Raw genomic sequence first — 17601 nt, 5'->3', positions numbered from 1 at the left:
TCAGATCAATTCCAATTCTCAAAATTTGGCTCACTTGTATCACAAAACAGACACTAGAATACCTCAAATATTCAGCCACGTCTAATGAGCCTGTCTTGTACATTAGGTAGCAAAACGGTCAAGAGACAGAGCAAGCATCAAATGAAGCATCCATGGATTGGTGTCACTAATATATGAAGACTCAAATATATGCAAAGCTCAAATGAATCATGCACAACCCTCAACAAATCAATCAAATCTGTCTTGCTACAGTGAAACAGGGTTATGTTCTTCCAAAGCAACACACACAAAATACTGGAGGAACTCAACAGGTTAGGCAGCATCTATGGATAGGGAATAAACAGTTGTCGTTTTGAGCCGAGATCCTTCATCAGGAAGGGAAAGGAAGGGGAGTGTGGGTGGTGGAGGAACCACCGGAATAGAAAGGTGGGGGGGAGGGGGGGAAGGGGGATACATGTTTGAGAAGTTGGAGAGCAGCAGAGATGACAGTGGGGAGTAGTGAGAGTGGGTCTCACTGAAGAGAAGATTTAAATTTCTTCAGAGTAGGCATCCCTCGAAGAGAATCTTCTCTTTAACGTGAGCTCAGTGAGGCCCTCTTTCACTGCTCCCCACTGTGATCTCTACTGCGTTCTGACTCCCTGACCATATATCCACCTTCTCCTCCTCCACCTTTCTATTCTGGCATCTGGCTCTCCTCTTCCTTTTCAGTTCTGAAGAAGGGTTTCAGTTCGAAATGTCCATTGTTTATTCATTTCCTTAGATGCTGCCTGACCTGCCGAGTTCCTCCAACACTTTGTGCTGCTTTGGATTTCCAGCGTCTGCAGAACTTCTTGTGTTTATAATGTTCTTCCATGGACTTTTCAACAGGGTATGCAAAATCGGTTGGATCATTGTTGCTTGAGAAAATAAGACTTTTCTTCTATAACCATGACATTGTTTTTGGCATATTCTGATGAGAGACCATAATTCTGGAATTCTTCCTGGCCACAAACACATTAAGAACAGAGCTTTGCTCCACGTCAGAATGAACTCTGTCTTGGGCAGCAAGTGCAAGGGAATGCATTCTCCAGGACTTTCTCAACATTGGAGGGCACAAGGTTGGGATGCACTGCCACTGCCCTCTACAAGCAACAATGGAAGTGGTCAGATCTGGAGGTTCAATAACATGCTGGACTCTGAGGACAAAGATGCTCTTGGAAGTTTCTCCTCCTGTAGTTCACTTACTCATCTACTGTACAACACACATAACTTAGACCAGGGTTTCTCAACCTTTTTTATGCCTCAGACCCTAACATTAACCAGATGGTCCATGGACCTCAGGTTGGAAACCTCTGGTCTGGAAGCAGGGTCACAGATTTGTAAGACTGATTAGCTATGTTACATTGGTCCCACATTGTCAGTTATACAAGACCCTCCTTTCTCTTCTGTACTCTTCACTGAGCAAAATTTGGACTCAAGTTCATGGAAATGAAGTAGTGATTCATGTATGGCAGGTCCTGCTTTTGGGTTTGAATTCTTGAACCTGTTCCTTTGATCCTACCAGACGTAGCAGTAACGCCACACTGCATGGAGAGAATCGGTCGTCAGAGTACATGAGCACCGTCACGTCAGCGACACATACCACTGCTGAAAAGGACAACGTCTACAATAGGTAGGTTATGAAGGTTTCCAATTGGTTTTTACTCTGTTTTAAGCAAAATCGAGCAGCAACAATCTCAAGGATTTAGCTGGATCAGGCAACACTAATTTCAACTCCCACATAATAAAGGAATGAAGGATAAAGGAATGCTGATACATTTCTGAGATAGCACAGCAGAAATGAGTAACAATGACAGACGATCAATACCAACAAATCTCCAATTTAATTCAGGTCATTGGTACTTCCATCAGCTCTCTTCACATGGAAGATAAAAAGGTGGCCAATTTTTTATTTCCATTGATTGGCTGGATTCTGTTTCACGCTTCTTAATAAGAGCATCTTACTCTTACAGCAGTGATATAACCATTTAGATTGCTTACAGAACAATCCATGAACTGACCACAACGGCACTTACAAAGTACGGCCTTTTGGGGTTGATCAGCATCAGGCATTCAAACCCAGCGAGATGGTCCATCTTTACCCGGCATCTTTACGGTCCTCGGCATCAGAATCCCAAGTCACAACTAAATTAGCAAGTTCTTTGAGATATAGCTTTGACAAAACTTTTTCCATGTGATGGCCTTGTTCCAGTCATGAAACACATTCTGTAAGATATTATCAGTATCATGGCATATTTCCTACAACACAGGAGACCAGATGGACCATCAAGTCCATGCAGTCCCAATCTCCCACTCATTTCTATGTAACTCACTCTGTTTTACATCTTAATCACTGACCACTACATCTGCTCCTGCCACTGATTTGCACTGAACTAATTTAAGTTAGTTACTGCCTGTTACGCCACTGGGGTTTAGGGCAGTAGTGAAAGTCCTCCATCTCTGGTGGTGTTCAGGACTTCCTTCATCATGTCAGTAGCTTCCTCTCGGTTTTTACTGTCAGTCACGCAAGTCCCAAGTGGAGACTCAGGAAATCCATTGTACTCAGATGTAGGATTTGTCATTGCTGGTTCCGTAACAATTTTGTTTTACCAGTTGGGTTGTTGCCCCTGAGCTGAACCCCCAAACCTGGAGGACTGATGGATGATTCTTAGTCTGGCCTCTACCCTTTGACCTGTTCGGCTTTGGTGACTACCAAGAGCGAAAGAATAAAGCCCTGACTCCAGACGACATAGCTCTCTGGATCACTGAGGCAAGTGAGCCTCCCAACCCAGTGACAAGGATGTGGTCTTCCTGGAGGGGGGTAATTTAAGGTAGCCAACAATTAATGTACTAACTTGCATATTTTTGAGATTGCAGGAAAATGGAACCTACAAAGTCAGAGTGGGAACCTGCAAACTCCACTCAAAAAGCACCAGCAAGTCGGTACTGAATCTAGATCACTAGAGGTGTGAACTGCAGTACCATTCCGATGTTACAACCAGCCAAGTTCCTCTTTGACCTAGTGATGCCATGAAATCTTATAGAAAGCAGCTTCAGGCTGCTTGGTCATCCACTTGGACTTTCATTATAATGTTAGAGTCATCGATCTTTTGCAGTAAGCACCGCTTTATCTCAGAAATACTGGGCAGCATACAAGGTTTTCTTGGAGAGGCTAGAGCAGGACCTCCACCTGCTTCAGTGCAAAACCCAGGCACTGATGGTTTGGTATCGTTTAGGAGGATCTCCACCAAGTGACAAGAGATCAACACAGAGTTGGAAGACACCTAAACAAGTCCCTTAGGCGTCTGAGGATCCCCCTGTGCCTGCCAGTAATTGTGCATTAGACTTTCATTCTGAAGCATGGGGAAATGATTAACCAGTTGTTGGCAAATGGCTTCTCTCCTTAGTCAGATTTCCTGGGGTCTGGAGCTAATGTTAAGGTATCCCATGAGACATTTGCACCCGAATGGTGTGCAGTCCAGTTAGCTCAGTAGCTTTGACTATCTGAATGCATCATTGCGCACCGTGTTATATGCCACAGTTGATCGTGGTCCTCTATCCGTGAGCATGATTGTTCTTGGCAAATTTTGCTATTGAAGTGGTTTGCCATTTGCCTTCTTCTGGGCAGTGCTGACACTAGCCATTATCAATACTCTTCAGAGATTGGCTGCCTGGCGTCAGTGGGTCATCTGACCATCTTCCTGCTCCAATGGCTTCATGTAATCCTGATTCCGGGGAGCTAAGCAGGTATTACAGCTTTCCCAAGGGTGACCTGCAGGCTAGCAGAGGGAAGGAGGGCCTCACATCTCCTTTGGTAGAGATGCATTTCCACCCCACCACCGCATCAAGTAATACTCACAGATCTCCCAGATTTGACAGCTGTCCCCTGAAGTTGCTTGGGAGAGATTGCAGGTTCAACTCAGAAAGATAGGCCTTAAAAAAACCCAATAAACCATTCACAGTAGAGTAGTTTGTTTTGAATCTTCTTATTCTTTCTTGTCGATTGTATGCTAAATTACTTGAGTATGATTATTCACCAGGAGTGTTGGTATGAGACAACAGGCCAGGGAAGATGTCTGGTTTCTTCTTAAAGAACAGTAAAGAAACTGTTGAGATTTTAAATCATCAGAAGGCATTCTGAGAATTCAGAAAAATTAAGTTTGATGGAATGAGTCAAGTAAACTAGAGAGAAATCTCAGCATCCACTGCTCTGTACTTCGGTATTAAAGCTGGATCTTCGAGCTTCACTGTAGTCGAACATCAAACTGGCAGCTCCAGAGAACTCGAGGCTTAAAAAGAAACAACACACAATTTGCTGGAGGAACTCAGTGGGACAAGCAGCATTGTTGAGAAGAAAGAAACTGCAAATGTTTTGGGTCGAAACTGTTTCTCAAAAATAACTTCGAATTCCAGCATCTGCAGCCTCGTGCTTCCTTCTTAAAAAGAACTTTATCACAAGTTTACAACAGATCCAAATCAGATACACAACAGCTCTCCAACTGACATTGCCCCAAAATAAAGATAAAGCTTCAGAGATCAACATTACATCCACCCTCCTGGTGCTTTCCTATCTAGCTGCTCAGTTACTTTCGTTTTTAAGCAGATTTCTCAGTGGCATTTATTCCATTTCTGAAGTTTCCCCGTCTATGACAGAAATTCACCTGTACCCCTGCCAGCTCCTCAGTTTCTCCCGGGAAATTCTGTTGTAAGCATTGTGCTCCTTGCCGGCAGCTCGCGCTCCGCCTCTCATCATTCCGAACTCCAAGAATCTCTTCCTTATTCCAATGGAGCTTCCATCACAACCATCTGCATTCATCTCTATGCTGCTTTCCTCACTGCGCCCTTCCCACACTTGGCCATCAAAACCGTTACATGAACATGCTTTGGTCCAGTACACTCCAGCAGTATTTGAAAGGCTGGTTTGCTTAATGTTTCACTAGGATTCTGACCCATCTAAAGCTGACTACTACAACTCTGCCTTCTTCCCACTCCAGATTTCAACTTATTCTTTGCCTTGCTCAATAAAGTTCAAAGAATTATCTCTCTCCAATCACCACTTTGTTACAAGCTTTCCATTCATATTCTATCCCTCTTTTTGAAGCTACAGCTGGAACACTCTTCCTACAACCTATTTGCATTGGCAGTGTTCTGAGGGTGAACAAATGTAAATCAGTAAGAAGATCCAGTCTTGTCTTCTGGGCGATGTTCTTCCCTTGCCATCTGCTTGATTCATCTGAAATAAAAACGTGAAGACTACAAGCAATGATTTTTGTATTAAATTGAAGCCGAAATCGAACTCAGTACACCACTCAATACTCAAAGCATTAAATGAAATGATTTCTGTTTCTTTTCTCAGGCTTGGGGTTTTCCTTATTTAGAACTGTTTTAAGGTAGCTATCATCCTGTTTACCAACCAGAGATTGATAAAATAAAGCTTTTCAGATTCAAGTAAATGTCTGCTTAACTGATTTAAAAAGTACCGAATGGTGACATAAAGACTCAGTTATAAGCTGAGCTTCCTCTTTCATTCTAAAGTAAGGAAATTCTGGATGAGAAACAGAAATATTTCTGATTGGCAGTTAACAAAACTCAAATTGCTGAGGTCTAACGTGGTCCACAAAACTCTGTCACTCACTATCAGGAAATGGATTTAACTACCATTTCAAACACAAACAGAAAGAAACACCATTTGCTGAGGTTACAGTCCAGGTCCAGCTGATCCTTGCATCCAACCTCATTTCCTAAAATGTGTTGCGAGCCTGCCCTGATAAAATTTGGCAGCTGTATTGGTGTGGTAAAGGAGAGAGAAAGAAAGAATCAATCAATCATTAGGCTGCAATGGAAGCCACAAAATATTACCAGCACAATGCAGATGAGAAAGGACAAATATGTACTCTTTCAATAAAGAACAGATGCTTTCTAAGAAAAAAAATTAACAAATGTAAACAAATCAAAGGGGCACAACAGTGTATAAATAGCTAAACCATTGATATATCACTGGGAATGCAATCGGTATCATAAAATCAAAGAATAATGCTGTGATGTCACCCAATATTTAAGACAAAATACATTAAGGTATCAACAAGCTACAGTCAATTAAAAAAGTTCAATTATTAATAAACAATTGAAAAGCAAAAGACAGAATGGCTTTGTGGCAGCATTTCCCCCCACATAGATAACACTAACGATTACACATTTAACAACATTTAGTGATAAAAGATTTCCATGAGAATCACGGGTATTGGCAAATTCTTCAGATCTTTTTTTTAAATCAATAGCTGAAGAGAAATGTATCTTCTCTACTCAATAGCGTTTTGGCAAAGGGGTAAGGAAATGCAATATTCTCAACATCAAATAGACCTGTCAGGAAACCCACTGAAAAAAGATATCAGAAATAGAAATAGATCTGTTTGAGATGTTAATGCGTGATTGAAATGATTTCATATCTAAAGATGAAATTGTAATATGGATATCAAATTATAAAGCAAAGTAAGAGTTGCTCTTTTTCTCTCACCCAGGTGACACTTGTTTGAAAACAACTTGCATCAGATAGAAAATACAGATATTTCACATTTTCATTGCTTCATTTTTGAAAATTAGATCATAAGACCATGAGATATAGGAGCAGAATTAGGCCATTTGGCCCATCAGGTCTGCTCTGTCATTTCATCATGGCTGAGCCATTTCTCCTCTCAGCCCCAATCTCCTGCCTTCTCCCCATATTCCATCCTACCCTGACCATCCCATCAATTTATTAGCCTCTATAATAAATATACGTAAAGACCTGATCTTCATAGCTGCAATTGTTGATGGCACTCTCCAACCTAAGAAATTTCTCCTCATCTCCAGTCTAAAAGGACACCCCTCTTTACTGAGGTTCCCCCACCATAGGAAACATCCTCTCATGATGGGCTTGGAAGCAACACCTCTGAAACTGGCAGGGTTTGCAGCAAGAACATGGAATGCCAGTTGACTGAATGACATCGGACCAGAGTTTTCTACCATCTGGCAAGTACTTGTGGCATCCCCAATCTTAAACAGCAAGGCCCTGTGCAGAGCAACAAGTTGCATAATGTAATAATGTCCACGTTGTAGAGGTTGGCTATGTGGAAGGAGCATACTTTACACTGGATAAAAAACAGAAGGAAGAACATATTGAGAGCATGCTCAGCCATATCCCTAATCTTAACTGACTGTCAGACCTAGCTAAGGACTTTGAACGTTTCTGCACATCCATTCAAAAGCCATTTATGAAAGTTCATTATATAATTAAGCATAAAAATTTAACAGCTTAAAAGCACAAAACCATTAAAATCATTGGGGAAAAAAAATCATTAATTCAAAAAAAAACTGAACTCCTTAAGCCTCGTCCCTTGCTGGCTATTCTTCTATTCTTTTCCACTGACAGAGAGCTAATTCCCCATCTTTGTGCTGGGGTTCCTACCCTAAAGCACAGTCAGCAACACCCCAGGGAATGAGAGGCCAGCATGTTTAAGACTTCCACCACTGTACAGATATGCCAAATATAAGAATGCATACACACAGAAATATCAGGAGTTTTGCACAGCACGACAGCAATTTCCCAGTACATTCTGGCTGGTATTCCAGAGAGAGGATTGCTTGGATTGGAACTCAACTCTCAAGCCAAATTCTTTCTGTCGATTGAGTTATAATGAGAATTATTTAAACCACATTAAGGGATTTGGGTTGAACAAGTGGCCAGCTCTATTCTGTAACATCTCCATGGTTACAGCGTAGTCAGGGCAGGGGATTTACAGAGAAAATATTTTAGATACGATACACAGACCCAAACAAATTTATGCACAATCTACCACAACCAAAATATCTAGTCGTTCTCCGAGTCCCTCTCACCTATCATTTCAGTCTTTATTGACTATATCGGCTTCTGATATACTGAGGATCAACAATTTAAAACCTTGTCACGTTGGTTAATCCTTCTACTGAATGATCCACATGAAACATCTCAATTTCATGCAGTTATACTGACTGTTGCTGTTCACCCAAACTTCTCAAAGCCCCCTTTTACCTGAATGACATTTACGTTACAGGTTTTAACTCAATTTTGACCCTTTATTAGAGACACTTGCTTTCCACATAGGGGACAAGGATCTCTTGTTCCTGCTACCTTTGGATTTTCCTTGTTTTTGGTGTATTTAACTGAAGAGTCCTCTAAACATGCAGATTGTTGTGTCAAGAAATAGACAACATTTTATGTAAGTGATTTGGTTAACCTGATATGTTCCACTTCTGTGCACTTGCATTTTAAAACCAAAGCTTAAAGGCAGACTTCATTTCTTGATGCCTGAGACAAAGAATTCTGTCATAGGCTGTGTGTTTAAAAGTATTCGGCTGCTTCCCTGTATTTTGTTATGAACCAACAAAAAATAGCTGCAAAAATCTATATTAAAACATTAACCAAAAAATACATTAAAGACCAGTGATCCTCAACATCTTTTGATACAGTGGTGGGGGGTAAATAATAACCACTTTAATGCCCAAATCCCCGATCCTCCATAAAGTGCATGAATACAGGTGTCAGCTCATTGTGTGTATGCGTTTTGGAGAAGGCACCCTTAACCCCAGGTGTTCAGTTGCTATCCTCACGTCATGATCTAAGTGGAGGGAATGCAAAGATATACAAGCAATAAGAAAAGGAAACACCACTTGCAGATTTAAGATATCTAAAGAAACAAACTTCAAACTTTCCTTTTTTTTGGAAAATAGGGTGAAATGCTGTTGCAAAGTCAATCCCACACAGATTTGGAGACAGTAAATATTACAGATTGGTTGTTAATACTGAGACAGAAAGTACTGCTTCATCTTCAGCACGGTTTAAAGATTTAATTTAAAAGATTTCAACCCAGGAGCAGTAAATATCATTTCACTTGAGAGGCTGTTAAAAAACCTCTGTTTAAATAATCAGGATAATCCTCTGCCTCACTTCTTCAAAGAAAGACACACACCTGTTCCTGCCCTTCCCATGAGACCAGAGAGCAGATGCGTGGCCCGTCTCTGGGGTAGTCACAGCAATACCCCAGGTTGTTGGGTCAGATCAATGCCATGATAATGGTATCAGCACTTGCTGATATACGGGGACCACATACACCATCACATGGTGTAACCGTTGGAAGTTACATCATGGTGTTAAACTCAAGATGATCAAACGTTCTGAGTAACATTGAGGATGAAAACAAACAAGAGTTTACTAATTCAGTACTGTCTCTTTGGTGACTAGTCTCTTAGGAACACATTACCAATCTATTTCTTTATTGAGACGCACTGGGGAATAGGCCCTTCAAGTTGTAACCCCCGATTTAACCCTAGCCTAATCACAGGACAATTTAGCCAACCAACTGATACGTCTTTGGACTGTGGGAGGAAACTCCCGGAGCACCCGGAGGAAACCCACGCAGTCACGGGGAGAACATACAAACTCCTTACAGATAGTGGCGGGAATTGTGAAGCATTGTGCTAACTAACTACACTACCCGTGTGCACCCCCACCCCATAAGCAAAAATAAATGGGAGTTTTTTTTAAATCTGAAAGGACGTACATCAGCACAAATATTGGCTAATTCCACCTAAAAACAATGGTGATTTGAGCGAGGTATGAAACTGGCTGCGGAAGGTTCAAAAGCGATTAGTGGCAGCCAGTGGTTAGTATGGGGCATGGGTAACATATAATGAACCAAATGAGGTGGAACATACATACATGGCAAGCTACACAACCCAAGAACAGATACAACAGAACAATGAGGCCAAAAATGAGAAGAACTGGATGGAGATGGAGCCAAGGGACATGGAAAGCTAAGGGAAGAACATCAGGAAGTGTAGCAATGATGTCATCGTGGCTATCCCTCGAGGTGGAGAATGATAGTCTTCATTCCATTTCCACAGAGTGAAGACGCCTGTGCGTGTACTTGTTTAACGTGTACTTGATGTTGCACTCCAAGAAGCACAAGATACTTCACAAATCAACCAACTGATTCCAGTGGCATGGAAACAACGATTAGAGCTGATGGATTTGTTGCAGCCTGTTCCACCATTGAGGTCTTGTTTGGATTGTTCTTTGTCAGGGACCTCACCCTCGACCTTACCATGATGGGTGACCCTACCAGGAGCAGAGCTCCAGACAGCATCGCTCTCAGGATCTCAGGACCACACAAGCTTCTTCACCACGACAAGGTGACAATCCACGGAGAAGCATTTAAGATGCAGGAGCTCCAGCAATAAAAGTTACACTATGGTCACACTGGGAAACTGTTTGAAAATTTATACTGGACAATACTATGGGATCACAAAACAACTTTCACTTGTTAAAATGAACGAAAAATTCCCACAGCTGACTAGATCTCACCCTTTCTGACTGTAGAATCTGCCAGATGCTCATCAAAGCACTAACATCCACCCAAACAGGCAGTCTCAGAAGAACATTTCAGTCTCCTATGAAATCAGCAAGAGTTCATCCCTGCAGTGCACATCAGCTTACATCAGACTCCAGCACTCTGGGATAAAACCATGAGAACTTAAGACACAGGATCAGAATTAGGCCATTTCGCCCACTAGGTCTGCTCCACCATTCCGTCATGGCTGATCCCGGATCCCACTCAACCCCCTCTCAAGGCAATAAAACCCTGAAAAATTATTGAAGGCAGAGCCCAAGTTTTCAAAACCAGCACACAGTTTTTGTTTTCCTTTTATTGAGTCTTATTCTCTGTATTTCGAAATGCTATGCACATAAAATTAATAACAATTTATTTGCACTTTATTTTTAATTATATTAAAGCTAATTATTCTCAGTTGGAAATTATAATCCTCTTTCCAGACTCTAAAGTCTTAATTTTACTTTACAATAAGCTCTTTACTCCTGGTGGAAGCTATGTCCTTGGAGATAAATAAACCTTTGCTTATTTTACAATAGACAATAGGTGCAGAGGTAGACCATTCGGCCCCTTGAGTCTGCACCGCCATTCTGAGATCATGGCTGATCATTCACTATCAATACCCAGTCCCTGCCTTGTCCCCATATCCCTTGATTCCCCTATCCATCAGATATCTATCTAGCTCCTTCTTGAAAGCATCCAGAGAATTGGCCTCCACCGTCTTCCGAGGCAGTGCATTCCACACCTCCACAACTCTCTGGGAGAAGAAGCTCTTCCTCAACTCTGTTTTAAATAACTGACCTCTTATTCTCAATCCATGCCCTCTGGTACTGGACTCTCCCAACATCTGGAACATATTTCCTGCCTCAATCCTATCAAATCCTTTAATTATCTTAAACATTTCAATCAGACCCCCCCTCTCAATCTCCTCAATTCCAGTGTGTACAAGTCCAATCTCTCCAATCTCTCTGCGTAAGACAGCCCTGCCATCCCAGGAATCAACCTAGTGAATCTACGCTGTACTTCCTCAATTGCCAGAATGTCCTTCCTTAAACCTGGAGACCAAAACTGTACACAATATTCCAGGTGTGGTCTCACCAGGGCCCTGTACAAATGCAAAAGGACATCCTTGCTCTTGTACTCAATTCCCCTTGTAATAAAGGCCAACATTCCATTTGCCCTCTTCACTGCCTGTTGCACTTGCTCATTCACCTTCATTGCCTGATGAACAAGGACTCCTAGGTCTCTTTGCATTTCTCCCTTACCTAACTCTACACCGTTCAGACAATACTCTGCCCTCTTGTTCCTGCTTCCAAAGTGGATAACTTCACATTTATTCACATTGAATGACATCTGCCAAGTATCTGCCCACTCACCCAGCCTATCCAAGTCTCCCTGTATTCTCCTAATGTCCTCTTCGCATGTCACACTGCCACCCAGTTTAGTATCGTCAGCAAACTTGCTGATATAGTTTTCAATGCCCTCATCTAAGTCATTGACATTTCAATGCCCTCATCTAAATTTAAATTTTGAGGCAGAGAGCTGTTAATTGAACAACACAAATGGGATAACATTACTAAAGAGATGTCTTGATGTTAGGGTATTGGGAATAAAGTACAGGGGAGGATGTCAGTGGTCTTTTTTTATACGCACGGAGTGCATGGGTGCATGGAACACTGCCAGGTTGGGGGTTAGAGGCAGATACATGTGGACATTGAAGAAACTCGTAGATAGGCACACGGATGACAGAAAAAATAGAAGACAATGTAGGAGGGAAGGGTTAGATAGATTTTAGAGTAGGTTAAAAGGTTTGGCACGACATTGTGGGCTGAAGTCATTCTTTAAAAGGTGTCCAAAAGACATTATTTTGCATTTTGGAGCTGCTTAAATAAACCCTCACTGAGTAGGCTGCCAAACTTCACAGGTTCAGAACTGTTTGTGGCTGTGAACAGTGATGGGGGAGGGAAGAAGAGGAAACAGGACTTGACAGCTGTTATAAACCCAAAATACGCATTTCTAAAATTTTAGGTCATTCAGACAAAATGCACAGCAGATATTTCAATTGAGTAGTCTTGCTACTAGTTAACTACCACATTCAGGAATAATTGAATGCAGAAACCACTGTTTGTTCTCAAGCATTAAAATGACAAGCAACTCCTCCAGATTTGCTAATGTGCATTGCAGTCACATAACTTGTAGAGTTAAAGTCTTTTTCCCCCTCCCCAGCAGATTTGCAAATCTGAAATTGCTTCACACTGGCCCCCTGCCCTTCTGCAACCTACATGGTTCACCCTCTGGGATAGTAAACCGAAGCAGCCTACTACTACTGACTTCCCTGTGGGGAAGAGACTGGACCTCAATCAGCATGTCAATTCTCTGAAAGGCAAGTTTCAAAATACACATCCAATTCAATGTAAGAAAAAAAAACTTCAAATTGAATTAATGTTTCTTAGTTCTATTATTTCAGTGGGGGAGTGATGGGAATAGAAAATTTCTACTCAAAAATACTTCAATCCAGTATACAAGAAATTCCTGAAATATCTCAATCTCATTAAAACTGGCCTCAACTTCTGAGCAAACATTGTAGGAACTTTGTCCATTGAATGAAGAGAGAATATAATGATTATAACCATATAAATCAGGGGTTTCCAACCTGGGATTCATGGAGCACTCGGTTAATGGCATAAATAAGGTTGGGAACCGCTGACATGGATGGAGGTGACAATGTTAGTGAGCAGGACCTGGTGCTTGGAAATGTGGACTGGACAAGTATGGATTTTCACCATCAGGAGGAACATGTGTTCCTTCGCATGAAACACTAAGATGCACTTTTAGCATATAGCTCATCAGAAATGGGGTTAAAATCATAACTATTGAACAAAAATAAAAAATGGTTTCACTGAGAACTGAGTTGTTTCAGATAGTCTGTTCTGACTGACAATTTGCTAAGCCTGAAGCGAAATGGGGCTACTTCACTGAATTCATCAATATGGGTCACATGCAGGAGCCAAAAAAATCATGGGAAATTTAACAACAGTGTGACTTGCAATCGGGTGAGAAAAAGATGTGGTTTCACTACCTGTCTCCCTCTGTCCAATTAGCACAGACGTGAATGATCAAGCGATTAACAGATTTGATCGGGTAGACTATCTCTGTCTCAACAAAAGAAACTGAGGAGAAATTCTTCAGGTTAGAATTGGAAAATATAGCAGCAACCCCCTTGAGAAAACATAATAAGGTTAAAGATAAAAATCAGTTTCTGCCAGTGACTGAAAACCAGGTCCTTTTGCTTCCATTTGTATTACTTAAAAACTCAGAACAGGGAGATTTCCAAATGATTAGGCTCACTTGGGGCCAGAACCCAAATTTGATTTCCAAGCAATACATAAAGAAATCATTTCACAAATTTATTAAAAACAAAGTTGAGGCACTTCACCTGGGAAAGGTCTGTTAGTTATCCAAAGTAAGGGAATCTTGGATTTTGAGAGAAGCTGTGAATTCAGGCAAGAAGAAAGCATAAGGTTCAGGAAGTTGAAATCAAGCAGAATCCTTCAGGAAAATGAAGAAATCGGAAAAACAAACTCTAAAATAGAACAAGCAAAGCCAGTGGAGTCTATGAATCAGTGGGAAGTAGCTTAAGGAGAATTCAAAGGCCAAGAGGATGGGTGCGGTTCTAAACATGAACTTTGCATCAATATTCACCAAGGAAATTTCTGCTGTCAGCATGGAGCATGCCAAAATGCTAAGACATTGAGATAAAGAGTTCTATTGAAGAGCAAGGTGGATAAGTCCCCAGGGCCTAATCTCTTTGTCCTCTCTAGCACCCGCAGATCTCCTGCAGATCTGCCAAATCACTAATCCTTCCTTTGTTTAAGTAAGGAAAAGGGATAATCCTGGAAATTGTAGGCCTGCGAGTCTCAAATCTGTGGCACACAGAACATAACAAAGGAAAGACAGTGCCAACAGATTCTGCAGACCCAGGCAACTTCTTCCAGTTCATCCACGAAGCAGCTGTATCTTTCTTTTCACAGTGTTTGTAGTTCTGTCGGAGCCCATGATCTACAGTTCAAGCTGTGGTTCTTTGCAAGTGGTGGGTCTTCGGGCCAACCATGTGGCTTACCACTTTGCTGTCTTCGTGAGAGGCCCGTGCTCTCGGAGCTGGAAGGTCGGACGCCAGGGAGTGGTCCTGTTGGTGACCTGGTTCCTCTCCGGTTTCGCCAACTGAAGTGAACACCGCGGTAGACAGCGGGCAGTGTGCTTGCTAAGCACCGCCTGACAATGGAGGAAGGGCGCTGTACTCCAGCGATCCCTCTCTCTCGCTCGATGGAGAGGGAGCCTGATGGTCCCCAAGATAGGGGGTTTCAGGTTGTATACACTCATTAAAGGGAACCATTTGAATTTGAACTTCCTGTGATGAAAGGGCGAGTAGAGAACAACAAAAGAGAAAAGGGCCCATTTTAATTAAACGTCAAATGTGCGCAAGTTGGAGCTCAAAGCTTCTCCGTAGTCACCGATCCTCAATCGATCTCACCCTTGGCTTCGTTGAATCATAGTCCCACCCTGGGTCGAATCCTACTATCTCTTCTCTTCATCTCCTCTTAAACAAAAGCCCCAAGCCCAACCATAGTGTCCCTCTGTCCCTCACCAGAGAAACTTCCCCTTAATCCAACTATCCCAATGGATGGCACACGTTGCTCCTCATCTCTTATCTTCAACAGTAACCTAAACAGCACTGCATCAAATACAGTTAACTCCAAAGAATAAAGAAAAACTTGTAGGGGCCTTTTATGTTGGTCTAAGGATCATCCACATGTTAGTCAGGGTAAAAGCTATACTAGCATTCACTGGCAATTCTGCCACACATTAAATCATGCTTTAAAGCTGCCATAGGTTCCATTGGCAAAGGGAAAAGAAGTGGAGATGTGGAGAAGACATCCCAGGAGGTGGAACAAAAGGTGACAGCCCTAGCGATAGAAAGAACAGTGCAGAAAACAGAAGAGAGATCAAATGTAAAAGCTGATGAGTGAACAGTTGATTATCATTGTAATACCTCCTGTTGATCTCATCTGCTGAAATGATTTTAGACAGAGTGCTTTCAGTCACTGGCAGTGTATAGAATAAAACAGGGATATCAAACATCTTTGCAAGTATGCATCTTTTTGCCCCAGTACCACCTGTAGTTAACTTCAAAACACAAGACAACATTAAGTCCTCAGAGGCTGAAATTCAAGTGTTATTTTTAGAGTATGCAATATTAATACAATATTTTAAAATTAGCATTAAATGCTAATTAAAAAAGACGACCAAACGAGCTTTTTCCCCTCTTGACTGCATCAACCAGCTTGTTTACAAAAAAATGTTCAGGAAATAACCCCACAAGGGTTAAATTACTCATTCAATTCAATTCATGAACAGAAGAAATTCAGAACAGAATTTTGAAAAATTTAATCTGTACTTGACAGCAGAATGATGGAAAAAGATCTTATTCCAAAACAAAAAAGTTGCTCATGGAGACAGTCACAGCATGTACCAGTTAACCATTCCTGATCCACCATTGTTTATTAACAATTGAGAGTCAGGGCAACAGGTTGAAATCATTGCAGAATGAGTTTCTTCCCTGGAGATGCAGAAGAATAGCAGAGTTTGTTATCAAAACATCAGTTCAAATCACTACCTGTACCTGACTGAAAATCTGGGAAGAGCGTATTAGGCTCTGAAGTTCCAATTGTTTCCAAGTTTGAAAAGGCTCTAGAGAATTATTGAGCACTCAGCTTCTGAAAGTAGTATTAATGGGGTATTGCGAGTGGGCAGATGGAGTGGCTGGATAGGTACCAGGTGCTGAATAGTTTGCTGTGTTTCTATTTCTTATGTGCTGACCAAATACAATTAATGGAAAAAAAAAAGTATATTCAGCTGAACCTTGTGATGTCACAAGGACAATATCTATCAGTCAATACACAGATGGTGTCTCTGGATTTCCACAACTTTCCCCACTGTGTTCATCACATTGGATTGACTTTTCTTTTAAAACGCACCAAGAATTTTACAGGGATCACTTACACCTTCAACTCTCTTCTCTTCAGAGAGAAATGTGCAGACCAGAATTGTGGTTCTTCCAATAAAGCACTTCTCCATCCTGGATTATTCAACACAACCAGATCAATACCCATCAGCTGTGGTGCATCAGCTGGGAGGAAAGCAGGCTGGAACAGTTTAAAGCAATGTCAAAGGTGAAAGGTACAACTTGATTTCAAATATTGCTCCCTTTAAGTAAATCCAGAAAATAAAACTTCTCCAAACAACATCCAATTTCAAATGAAGACCAAGCCTGAAGAAATTCTTCTGGTGCCTTTGTTTTTGCCTCCCCGTTGCTGGCAGCATCCTTTTATTGGTACTTAGAGGCTGGAAGTGTAGTGAAATCTGCTCACGAGCAACAGAGTTGTGGTCATCTACATTGTTGTGTGAATGGTGTAATGATAGAGCAGGACAGACAGAAAGGATCACATCAGCAGAGACTACTTGGTCCTGCACTTCCCTTTTCCTGGCCCCGCCGGGCACAAACTGAATTAGAATACTTCTGCAAACTTTTAATTTAGTCTCTTTTCTTGGGCTGCTCTGCAGATTTCACTTCAGCACCACTGGTTCCAAGGTGGCTGGTTGGTGTAGAATTCAGAGATTGGTGGGAATGGGGCAAGTCAGCAGATGGGCAGGAGGCTAACAGCCTGCTGGGTAGTGCTCCCCATTCAGTTTACACTGGGTTGAGAACTACCATCACTTGATTCTGGATTCCTTCCTCATTGAGTGGTCACAGGAAGGAAATATTAGTCATTTTCCAGGCAGTTTTGTGAACTCATTCCCCCTTCCACCCAACAATCGTTTGCCTTCAGAAGAGCAAGCCCATTTTGGGAGATGGGCACCAGGAATGCCACTGTGACCACTAAAGACAAGTGAAAATAACTAGGGCCTCTGTGCTGGACAGGGGAAAGATGTCACCTTGGCTGATCCTACCAGAGAATGGAAGATTTTGCAGAGAAAATGCCAGAGATACCTCTGCAGTGCTTGCCTATCATTCTGGAGTATCTGTAGAATGGTGGGGATCTTTGAAAATGGATGCTGCATTCTTCATGATGGATGAAAGGGCCTGTGCTGTTCTATGTCCCAGTCAGGTGACCAAGCAGTT

The 17601-nt window shown here is 41.8% G+C and overlaps 1 protein-coding gene across 5 annotated transcripts in view; it reads right to left on the bottom strand.

Annotated features, from left to right (window-relative positions):
- LOC132404009 (sodium- and chloride-dependent GABA transporter ine-like) overlaps positions 1–17601 on the bottom strand; it is a 78180-nt gene that overhangs the window by 40155 nt on the left and 20424 nt on the right. The window lies entirely within an intron of this gene.

Source organism: Hypanus sabinus, chromosome 13, assembly GCF_030144855.1.
Source record: "Hypanus sabinus isolate sHypSab1 chromosome 13, sHypSab1.hap1, whole genome shotgun sequence".
NCBI classification, from domain to species: Eukaryota; Metazoa; Chordata; class Chondrichthyes; order Myliobatiformes; family Dasyatidae; genus Hypanus; species Hypanus sabinus.
This window is presented reverse-complemented; position numbering and strand designations above follow the sequence as displayed.